The 12,783-nt window shown below is 32.7% G+C and overlaps 1 protein-coding gene across 6 annotated transcripts in view; it reads right to left on the reverse strand.

Annotated features, from left to right (window-relative positions):
• LOC118735817 (RNA polymerase II degradation factor 1-like) overlaps positions 1 to 12,783 on the reverse strand; it is a 31,210-nt gene that overhangs the window by 16,610 nt on the left and 1,817 nt on the right. The window contains exons 2-3 of one of the 6 annotated variants that reach the window (XR_004992648.1): positions 12,214 to 12,264; positions 12,025 to 12,141 (exon numbers count right to left, since the gene is read on the reverse strand). The exons of 1 other annotated variant lie outside the window; for it this stretch is intronic. The gene's annotated coding sequence lies outside the window, so the exon portion shown is untranslated. Of the gene's footprint in view, positions 1 to 12,024; positions 12,142 to 12,163; positions 12,268 to 12,783 lie in introns of those variants that run through there. 4 more of the 6 variants (XR_004992647.1, XR_004992645.1, XR_004992646.1 and 1 more) reach the window with 4 other exon arrangements.

The following is a 12,783-nucleotide window of genomic DNA, read 5'->3' on the forward strand; positions in this document are numbered from 1 at the left end:
AATTTTTTATAAACATATGGTTCATTCTACAAAAAAAAACATAAAAATATAATTTCTAAACTTTGTGCAAAACTCGCGCAAAATTCAGCAAATTTTCAACTTTTTAATAAGATTTTTTTTTGGTATGCAGATTTGTAGCCCAATAAATTCTATTGTAATAAAGTAGAAGTTCTAAGCAGTCTCTTCCATAGAAAAAATAAATTTCGAAAATACTTCATGTGGAAAAAAGGCTTTCAACAAAAAAAAAAATCTCAAAAATCAACGCGATTTTTGACTAACTCCGAACTTGCATTTTTTATACTAGAATTTAATGGGCTACAAATTTGCATGAAAATTTATTGAATTTTCGCGAGCCTTGCACAAAGTTTAGAAATTATATTTTTATAAAGAAATTAGCGGGAAAATATCAGATTAGAAATTATTGGTGCATATATTGCGCAAAATTCGCTGTGTCAATACTTTTTGCCGGCAGTGTACATGCATAAAAGTACAATATTTCTTCGTCATATTTGTATTTAGCTAGATAATTTTAATTTATGTGCTTTCTTAGTGTTAAAAAAAAAAATATTTATCTAGGTATGGAATTCATGGTGATTTTAAGATAATACATACTCGGATCAAAATTAATCGTGCAAGCATTATGCATAAATACACAAAGGTATTGTAGGATTAAAAAGAAATTGACAAAATAATGAACAAATATATTTAAATGCGCTGGCATTATATTTACGTAGAGAATAGTGTTATGGAAGTCGATTTAGGCAAAAAATTGTACTCCAGCTGTTGTAGTTTCTCAAGGGGCTTGCAGTGAACCTCGTTTCAGTGCTAAAAGCTACGAAAAAATTTCAGCTTTTTAACTCAACTATGCTCGTTAACAGTTATGGCTGTATTAACACTAAACACGGTATACATTTACGCGCATCCAAGGACAGAGGAGAGAAATTTATTTAGCGGTATTCCCTATCCCTGAAATTTATTATTATCAGTTAAACGCAAAAATTTTAAATTTTATCGTAAGCAAAGTAAACAATCCTACTATTTGGTAACAATAAATCCTATGAAAGCAAACTATCAAAATGGATACAATCAAAAACTTGATTACGCTTCACGATGTAGAGAACAAAAGTGGCGCCCATCTTGGTACCGCTATATCGCTCTCAGTGAATTTGACAGAATCGCTGTTTTTATGACGTCACACTTGTGCAACTTGTTTACGTTTTTCTTACAAAATTTCTTCTTCTCCTTCCATTCTTGCTCGCGTTTTGGCATTTCTCTCTCGCAACTGCACCAGTATGACGTCACACAAAAACTATTCTCAAAAATCTGATCTGATGGGCTTGTATTCCATAATTCTTGATTACGTATTAGTATCCAACTCTCAATAAGTGTTGCCAGAAAAATTTTGTTAAAAATCTTTCGAGTGATGATAAGATCTTCAAAAAACCATAAAAAGGTTACAAAACTGAAAGAAAATCTTTTTTTTTTCTAGATTTATCTTTATTGAAGATTTTATAATAAAAACACTTCGAATTTTTACTAAAATTCATCCCCGCTATCGAATGATGATGATAATGTCTCCATAAAGCCAATTATAGAAAATTTAATTTGTTAATGTAAATTTAGAAACCAAAATTATTTTCCGTTTTTGTTTTAACAAATAACGCTCCATCATTTTTATTTTGCTGAAATTCACAACGCCGAGTTTGTCTTGCAAAATAAATTGATGACAAAAACGAAAAGTTTTTTGTCACCTATTAGTGCCAACTACAAAAAAAAACACAGAGTATAAAGTGGGCATAGTTCAAGGTTTAATTTTTTCCCATCCATATTTGACAATAGAATTCTAGCTGGCCTACGTTCGCATGTAAGCAGTAAATCGATGACGAAAACGAAAAATTTGTTGCCAACTATCCTAAAAAAAATGGTCAGGTGCTGCCAGATGTCTTCACTGAGAAGATTTGTTGTATGGAGTTTTATTTTGTTGTAATTATTTTCATGTGAAAATTTTTCGATTATTTATGAAATATATTTTCTTTTTGAAGATAAATCTACACTTATGGCAACACTGCTCTCAAGAAAATCAATAACACCATATAAACAACGCTCAAGAAATAGCGCAGAAATGTTCTTGTGCCAAATTTCCTTAAGGCAGTACGCAGTTCTTATGAAATTTGCTACGCTTTTTACTACGGTTTCCTAAAGTTTTTTTTTTATGAAAAAATAGCACAAGGAAACCCATGTTTGCAACAGAAATATATGTCCGTTCCATTTTTTCGCGAGGAAAGAATGAGACAATAGGCTGTGCAATGTCAGATGTCAAAACTTCTTCGACACAACTATTCACACAAACGAAATAATAGCACTTTTGCCTGACCGTTTCCTTAGGATCTGGATACTAATATTTACGATGGAAACTCTTACAAAGCTCTTAACTGCAGTTAAGATTTTGGAGTATATGGGATTTACTTTGACATTTGACGTTTTGGCGAAAGATACTTAAAAAAGACAAATATTCATACGCAGCGTCAGGTGGTCTTAAGCGGAGACCCCTATCTGCGCAGGCACGGCGAATATAAAAACTTTTTTAACAATAATTTTGCGACTTCGAAAATCTTTTACAAATAACAGGAAGTTATAGCTTATAATTTCATTACGTTATGCACTTTGTAGGCGTATTCAAAACAAATAAATAAGTATGTGTTCATGTATGAGGAGACTTTTCTTATGACAAATTTCCACCAAATTACAGGAACACAAAAATAGTCATTAATTCCGGATTTCCACTAGGCATGAAATGGCAAAAATTGTATAATGCCGAGGCATAATGAACAGGTAGAACCAGTTGATCAGCTGATTTTAGTTTTATTTTATTTATTTTTTCAAATTATTTCGTCTTTAAAGTGTCAAACAATATAATTATTTTTTCATAAAACAAGCGATTGAAAACCATCTTTTGGAACGTTCGCTTAACTCATAATAATAAAATGTTATTTTTGCTCCAATGCTACTATCTGTTTCATATGCCTTGATCCCTATCCCTGCCGAACGTTGACCAACTCTCCACTTTTGACGCAAGTAAGTCCAACAATGCTGACACTTGTATAACTTCGCGTTTCTACAAGACAAGGCAAGTACCGGCCATAAATAACAGCTGATTTTTGTTTACAAACCCGACACCTTTATTTTGGCGTCTCTGTACGTTAGGAGCACCACTTCCTAGACATTCTTTTCCAATATTGACGTACAAGTACCCATTCTCACGACGATTTTACTTCATACAAATACACCGATTCATCTTTTTGACAACTGACGGTCACGCAATGCACGTTATGTATGTACATACTATGTATTTTCACTTTATGGTCAGTAAGTCAGTCACTTTTCAAATCACTAAGTTGGAGACTATGAAATGAGTGACTATTTTTGTGACTTGAGACGATTTGGATAATCAGTAAGGCCATGTGCACACTTGTCGTCCAATCATGATTGCGTTATCATCGCGCCCTGAAATTTTGAGACGAGCACATGCATTTCAATGGAGGTCTGCACACTTCTACGTAGAAGATGCAGAAACGGATAAGTACGACACTGCCGTTTGCTAATTTTAATGCATGCATTGTTTGCTTACATTTTATGGGGAAAAATTTGTGAAAAAGTTTATATTTGCATTAAAATTACATAAAAATTTGTATTTCCTGCATAAAATCTGTGGAAATTATTAAAAAGTGGATAACTGCAATAAAATTCAATGAATGTGAGCATTTTAACTATCAAATATGTCGAAATTGTAAAACAAAACAAATTTCAGGAAAAGAAAAGGAGAGATTAATGAAAAATTATGCGGCACAGTTCATAATTTTAAAATTGCAGGTTTTTGTAAAAATTTCGCGAAAATATCAACCAAAAAAAAGAGAAAATAACTGCTTTAAGCGAATTTTTAGACGACAAATAAATTTAAATATCACAACCGAGAGTGCGAAAGTGCAGTCGTCATGCAATCGTTGCATCATGACTGTGACGATGAAGCAACTATGATTGGACGGATCAATGTGCAGAAAGCCGAAGAGAAAGGCACAAAAAATGTGTGGTGAAACGGGCAGCGGAATTATCTTTCTTATTTTTTTTATTTTGTTAATTTTGTTTATTTTTTTTTTGTTTTAAAAAGAAACAATTTTTTTTCATTTAATTTAATTTGTTTGAAATTAAAGTATTTACGTTTATTTCCTAATGAAATTATTGTTAAACAAATAATTCAACGCTTCAGTTTCGAGTTTTTTTTTTTTAGTATAAAATAGAAAGCAATTATCTTTTCCTCCATATTTTTCTTCTTGTGACCAGCCTAGGGAAAGGTGATAAATTACTGTTTTTTTTTTTTTGTTTAGACTAGAGGCGTGAGATAGCTTACTGAATACCGAGAATTCTCAAAATCGATGTTCACCACGAAAAGTCACCAATAGCGGCTGGAGATTGCTTACTGATACCGACAAAGCTTCGTTTTACCGAAGCTTATAGCCTGAATACGCCTAAAAAACAATGAATATTATGCAACACTGCGATTTTTTAATCAATTATATTAGCATTGTATAATTGTAAATAAAATATTCGTAGAATTGCTCTTAAAGAGAAACTAAATGAGAAACCGAAACCATTTTTTAAAGACCTTTAGTTGAGATATTAGTAATTACTACTTTCGCAAAATCTCCTATGAATATCGTTATCTAAGGGCAATCACGACATATAAGAGACTACGAACTTCAATTGACTTGTGAGAAATGAGTGAAACAATTACATTCCTGACCCTATTTTGCAAAGCTCCTTAACTTCCATCAAAAGCCCACTAACTAACATCCCTCTCGCTGAGGTCGGCGGCCTACTGTTGCATAAGCTTAACGATTTTAAGAAGTGATAGACTTTCAAAGCTTGAAAGGCCGTTACAATAATAACTTCCAGAGGAATTTATAAAATTCATGTCAACGAAAATTCAGATAGTATTTTCTCACTTTCTAAAAGACGCCATGCTGCCCAAAAATAAGGAATTGGAAAGAAAATTTTGGTTTTAACAGCCCCAACATGGCATTATTTGCCTAGTTAATTAACCTCCGATTTATGTGTATACATATATTTCCTATAGCCTTTAAACAATTTTCTGAGTGCTCAGAATTTATGAATCTAAAATGAGTCTTTCTTTCCAGTTAAACACACTGACTTCTTTCGGACTCTTTATGTGTCCGAAATTCTTAGTTGAACAAAAGCAACAAAGTGCACGTAGAAGTCAAAGTTTATTAATAATCAGAATTGTAAAGAATTCAATTTTTAAGACTCAGAAAAGCGTCAAATTTCAGACTCTATTATGGACTGTTAATTTGTACTCGTATTGCCGTGCTGTTCGTCTGGTACTCTTTTACCATTTCCTCAACATTGCGTTCCACAGCAGCTTACTATCCAATACTAGAGATACGCCCAGAACACATTATTTGTATTCTAGAGCTTTTTCCATGTGTTTTACGAACGAGTGTAGTGCAGTCTCCGTGGACTTGCACTTAGTGAACGCATGTTGTGCCATGGCCAAGAAAAAGAGGTAATACCACTCTATGGACGCCGCAGATGTAGCGCCAGCATCATTGCTGACTCTAAATACTTCTATTGGGAACAGTCACGATCAAAACATTTTTAAACTCTTTTTCTGGTAGTCCCAAGTGTTAATTTACAAAGAGATTTATTCACAAAAATTAGTCTAGACGCATTCAGCGACTGGACTAAGCTTGGGTTAAGGAAATTGAAATAAATTATACAAGAAATATAGGAATTTAAACTGGACTAGAAATACCTTTCGAAATTCGTGCAAGCCTCTTGGAAATCTCGATTCAATCGGGCAGACGTTTAAGCTTTTATAATCGGCATTAAAATCTTGTAAAAATTAACAGTGAAAAAATAATAATTATAAATCTATGGCTGAGGCCTTAAGAAAATACCAAAAAAATTTACGATTTGCGATGTCACGTTAATGACCAGAACGCCAGAGCTTGCCACTGCAAAGAAAAAACAGTTGTACACCCTTTAAGCAAGTCCAATCAAAGATGTATCCTACAGCTTCCAGTAAATCCAATGTACTGGAAAAACTAAACTAAGATTTAAAAGTGAAAGTGCGAGCGAAAGCGGATGGAAAAAGTGATAAACTTAAGCAGAAGCAAAGCAAAAAATTGCTTTGTATTATAATCAAACTAGAGAAAATTGGCTACTGAATGAAGTTGGCCACAGAATGCCGATTGCAGACATGAAACTTGCATAGTTAGATATAGCTCAGTTGTAAAAAAAAAAAATTCGAAGGCAAGGCAAATGCATTGAATATCATCAAAAACAGAAGCTTAGTATGTAATCGAACAATTCTAACATTTCAAAACTAAAGTAGCGGAAACTAAAAATTATATACATACATATATGTACATATGGGAGCATATACATACATACATACATACATATTTAAGTACATAAGTACCAGCCTATAATTATATATTTATGTTGCGTAGCAAATAAACTGCAATGCTTTAATTCAAATGTAATATACATAATCATGCTTTCCCATCAAAAATTACTGACACAACTAAGTTGGTATTAAAATAAATATAAAAAAGTATTTACATTTAAAAATAATAATAATTTAAACTAAATTTTAGATATTTATTACATATTTTTAAGCAGCTAATGGCCTTATTTCGTGAATTCGTTTCAGTCACACAGTCATACACATTTACAAATACACACTTGCATACATATTTATGTACATTCACACATAAACTAAATACTAAAGCAACAATAAAATAAATTATTCCTAATTAGTAAAATTTTTTAAAATTACAAAATTTATTTACCTAAGTACATTTTAAGTAACAGAGAAAAACTTTTAAAGTTTATTAAGCGTAACTACATACATATGTATTGTCTTTAGCACTAATTTCTTTTTTCGTCGTGTATCTAGCTAAATAATAAGTGTGTTGGTCAACTACATACAAACGGGCGTACGTAAATATTTTCCGGCAAACAAAACAATTGTTTAAATTGAATTATAAACTAAATTTACAATTATAAATTTATAAGTGAATTATTTAATAAACTGTGCCAGTAAAAAAAAATTAACAATGCTCTTGTATCGACTTTCATTCTGACAGTGAGCGTAAGTTGATGTGAATAATGTATATAAACTAAAAATAAATATCAGTTATTTAACAACTAAAAAAAAAACCAATAACCCTTCAAACAAATGTTGGCAATACCGGCGCGAGAGTTGTGGGATTTTCAAGACTTTTTTTTAGTTTAAGGAAACATCCGCTTGTGAGAAGCGTGGATATCTAACCCAATATAATAGCCAGTTGCCTCAAAAAACCCATACGAGGGTTGCTAATTAAGTTGCGGATAAAAAAATAAATACAAATTGCGAGGTCCACGCTATTTGACACCTGGGCCCGAAATGACTGACATCTTCAACAAAAAAATAAAATAAAATTGTCAAAAACCAACAGCTATTCAAACTTGCATTTTATTGCGCTAAAATTGAATGGGCTAAAACACTGCATACTGAAAATATTTCCAGAAAATCAAATTAAGAAGCCCGAAATTTTTGCCAAAGTTTTTTCAAATATTGCATAAACATTGAAAATCGGAGGAATACGCTATACCTTTTATAAAAAATAATTAGAATTCCAAAAACATAAAATAAATAGTAAAATCTTGGACAATACGTGAGTGACGTATGGTTATGATAAGCACTATACTTTCTTCCCAATACAATTTAAATTAACGAGAAGCATGCGCCATCGTATGCCGTGGCCTTAAAACCAAATTTCGATATCGAATGCCGCCGTTCGGGGCCTGAATATGCGGTTAATACGTTCAAATCACATGTTTTGGATAGAATTTGGAATCGAGTATTTGAAAAAAAAAACACACACACAAATAACACTCGGTGACAAAATGTTCTGAGTACGTTTACCATAAAAAATGTTTAACTTTACGTTGACAATACCCGATTTGAGATATTCAAATCAGTTTTGTCGTATCTAAAAACTTAAGTAGCAACCCTCGTATGTATTCTTATGAAAATAGCTTGATGCATTCATTTGGATATTTCAAACTAAGTGTAAAAATCAAAAGCTGAGACATTATCTAGCGTTAGAAAAACCCTAGGAATGAGTGTTTATTTTTATGTCGAAATGATGCTTACTTTCAACTGGAACTCAGAAGACACACAAACGGATATTTTTCTGCAATCATTTTTAGCCTCTACGTATTGGAACATTTTATAAAATGTTTTGAAAAATCTTTCAGAAAATGCAACTCGACCAGACGATAGAAATACGGATACGTGAACAAAGTCATCTTCAATTGAAGAAAAGAGAGCCGAAGTACGAAGATCTTAGTGGACTTACAGGATTCGAAAAAGTTATACTAAAATAACAAAACAAAAAACAATGAAATGGTTGGGAGGCCGCCGTGGTTGAGTGGTTAGAGGTGAGCACTACACTACCGCTACGTAGATCCAAGGTTCGATCGCTGGACCGAGTAACATCCAAACAAAAAAGTTGTTCCTAATAGCGGTCACCCCTCAGCAGGCAAAGGTAAATTTCCGAGCGTATTTCTGCATTGAAAATAGCTTCTCATTAAAACCATACGCCGCACAGTGGTCGGACAAGCCATCTTTTACGTGAAAAATTAGGGCTGTTACGATTATAATAAAACTGCGGGATCGTAGTATTGTTGTAATGCTAAATCCGAATATGCCATAAAATGTATAGTTTGACAGTTGACAGCTGTTAAATCAATTGCCAATTTCTCTAAAATTAAGAAAATCTTTTTGAAAATACCCCTTATTACGTTTTTTGACATGCTGATCACGAATTTTATGTCAAATGAAAACGTTGAGAGTTGACATCTGACAAATAACTGTATTTTTTCTAAAAATAAGAAAATATTTTTTAGATGCTACTGGTAAGGGTTTTAGACACGCTAGTCACGAATTTTCGTCAAATTAAAATCTTAAGAGTATACAACTGTGGAAGGGGCTGTTAATTTCTCTCGAAATAAAAAAAAAATGCCAAGAATTAAACGTAATATGTTTTAAGGCACACTGATCTCGAGTTCTGTATCACATTCAAACTTTTTCGGTTGACATCTGTCAAACAAACTGTAATTTTCCGTTGAGTAACACAATATATTTGTTTAGCAAATTTTGATGCATTATACCCATTCTGTTTTCCTAAGTACACCAGAATAAATTTTTTAAACCATTTTCTGTATTACTCATATTAAGTATTCAATTTTCAAAGTCCTTTTAAAAAATCCTGATATCAGAGAGAAAAACTATGTACGCAGTTTTACTGTAACTAGTGTTCGCCCAGCGGTTGAAATTCAACCTTTTAAATTAAGGGGAGCTGAGGTGGGCTGAGCTGAGCCGAGTTGAGTTAATTGAGCTGAATTGAGGTGAAATGCGTTTCACACCATAGCAGAATATAACATAAAATAACATTACAACACCACATAACACAACTCAACACAACATAATATAACTTAACATAACATAAGATAACATAACATAACATGACATAACATAAGATAACATAACATAAAATAACATAACATAACATTACGTAACATAGCAAAACATAACGTTACATAACACAACATAACAAAACATAACATAAAATAAAACAACTTAACATGTCATTCTTCAATTGTATCTCTTTCTTTTTCTGTCTTTGTCTCTACCTTTATCTATAGATATTATTTTTTATATCTTTATCTTTTAATTTTTATATATATCATTTCCTTGACTTTTAACCAGATCTTTATCTTCGATCTTTTCTCCATCTACATATTCACCCACATCTTTGCGATTACATATGTAGACTATTAAGAATTTAAATTTACCTTCCTCTTTGTCTTCATGTTTCGGTTTCTCGTACATCTGTTAATCTTTGCTTTATCCCTTTCTTCTTCTCCATACTCAACTTCACCTTCTTCCTTGTTTGAGTCTAATCTATTCATGTACATACATACATACATCTTATTCCTAAACTGCTGCTTAGCACGTTTCTGTAATTCAGTATCAATATTAAAGCATACATTTAGGAGGCATTTCCGCCCCAACCATGTACATGTACGGTATTGGTATTGGTGTGACTTTTGAATTGATTTTTTCGCTCTATTTTAAACTAATTTGAAATTTTAAAAATTGCCTGCACATCAGCATCAAAATACCTTTCTAATGATATATAATTGTTTATACCTTAGAAGTATAGTTTAGCCGTAAAAGGGGTGTAAAGGGAACATGATTGCCTATTTATATAATTGATTTACCCATAGTTTCGCGAATATAATCATTATTTTGTGTGTAGCCATTAACTGTGGCTGGATCGCACACAATCCGTGTTGACTTCTTGCACAAGAAAGAAATGCACGTTTCAATCGTTCCACTTTTATTTCTCATGCTCGAATTTCGCATTTCCGCCACGAGGCGCAGAAATAGAAAAGCAAAAAGAAAAAACTTTTGTAACGCAAATAATTTCATTTTATAGTTTAAGTTTGCTTAAATCTGCACCCAAAAAATGTTTTCATTCGGACACTTACACAGAATCAAATAAAAACGTCCAATGATTTTTTTTTATGAAATAGGGGCAGAAAATAATGTTCCTCATACGCCATGTCGTACATGGTCGCACTTTTACATGGCGCACAGTGGCGTATTTAATCAATTTAGCCGGACAAAATTCATTGTAAAATTTTGAGGTAATTCAATACGGTTTAATTCAACAAATGTCCGCTGACATAAAATATGCGATTAATTTTAACATTTTTCTTACGTGCAGAAGTGTTAACATTCAAGAGTTATTGACAAAAGTACATACTTTTAAAGTCCTTTTTAACTTTTAACTGACCATATACTGAATTAAGTGAAAAAATTACCACTTTTAACCCTGTACCGCACATGTGGTGCGCAATAGACCCCCCTTGCCGAACCATTAATTGACTTATTTTAGTACGTTCTATAGTTTAAGACCATAAAATCATTTTGTCCGGCTAACTTTCATGGGTTGCGCCACTGTGTGGCGTATGAGTAACATTTTCCGTCTTAAAGTTTGAATTTCTTTTCATTCGCAATGAAAATAACTTGGGAAAATAATCTGATCTAGAGACACGATATAGAGATTTGCAATAACCCAAAATGGAGTTTACGTGTCTCGTCGTTTTTTTTTTGTGTCATTTAAGCGTCAGTACAGGGTAATTATATTATTACAATCCATCGGATCAAGCGAAGAGACTACCTTGACAGCTTTGTATATAACAGGCTCAGAAGGGTAGCATCCTTGTTTTTGCATTATAGTTAAGAAAACTGTTTTAAAGATCTTTTGATGCATTTAAAGGACATTTTCTATTACAACAAATCAAGATTGAGGAGATCGCGGATCCAGAGCTCAGAAATTATATTAAAAATGTAAATCGGAGCTACCACTGAATCCGATTTCGTTCATAGCTATTCGAGTTCGGTGATAGAATTTTCGTAGGATTCACGAAAATTTGGACTACCATGGATTCATTGATAGCCATGAATATTGTTAATAACTGAATCGTGCGCACAGCTTTCTGTGAAAATGGACCAAAACACAAAGGCATTTTGTCTAAACGTGCGCAAAGTAAAGAATCTTTCTGCCCATCACTTCTCTAAACTAAGAATAGCGACTGGAATTTTGAATACCCCATGTCTGTGGAAGGACTAGAAAAATTTTGTCAACAAAAAATTTCAGTTGTGACGGCTCCATCGGATTTAATAATTACTTTGCCGATTTTTGATAGCTGGAACGCTTTTAAATTTACTCCATGATTGAGAGAGCACGACGATCTGAAGCGCGATTTTGTGAAGAATACACTCCGTATGTAGGCTTGCAGCTTTAATCAAAAAGCTTTCCTTACCCATATTTGCATGCGATTTTTTTTTCTTTTTATTCTTAATTTAATACAAAAGCATGTACTCACCGGTAGTTTTTAAAACACATTTTAATTACTGTCAGAATAAAATTGTGATATTTTGACGTAGGACAGTTTTTAAATATTTGCCATCGATACCAATCGAAACATCGTAAATTTGGATAGCTTGAATGAAAAAAGTTTGAACAAAGCTTAAAATAGTATATATATTTACGTTTTTATGAAATACATACTTACTTTCAATCTATTTGTGGCAAGTTGTTGACGCGCAGCAAATATTAAACTAAACTGCTAATGAGGTGAGTGATAGTTGTGTTAGTAATAAAGTAGAAAAAAGAAAATAAATGAAATGAAAACCGAAACAAAAAGATCAAGTAAATGAAAAAACATTAAGATTTATGTATGGATGTATGCACCTATCGACGCTTCCAAACCGTACTATGCTGAGTCTGACTAAAGGCTCAGTTATGCATACTTGGCATTACACGAGAGTTAACACATAAGGAATCTGTTAAATGGGCTTTGCGTGTAAGCGGTTACCCAGCGCACAGCATAACGTAAAAATGACATGTTATGCAATACAGTGCAAAGTATGCATAACTGAGCTTGTAATTCTCTAATGACTTGTTGTTGTTGTGCTGCTGGAGTGACAGTCCTTGGCCAGATATAAATCTGGGTCGTTCCGGTTACGTAGACCGGACTGTCTTGGGAACGTCTCTAATGAATTAGCGTGGTATGGTTTGGAGGTGTCGATATGTAAATTGATGCGTTTTAAATTTAAAATTAAAATTTTAAATATTAAAATTA

The sequence above is a fragment of the Rhagoletis pomonella genome, unplaced genomic scaffold (assembly GCF_013731165.1).
Source record: "Rhagoletis pomonella isolate Grant_MI unplaced genomic scaffold, Rhpom_1.0 Rhpom_scaffold_00003, whole genome shotgun sequence".
Taxonomy (NCBI): Eukaryota; Metazoa; Arthropoda; class Insecta; order Diptera; family Tephritidae; genus Rhagoletis; species Rhagoletis pomonella.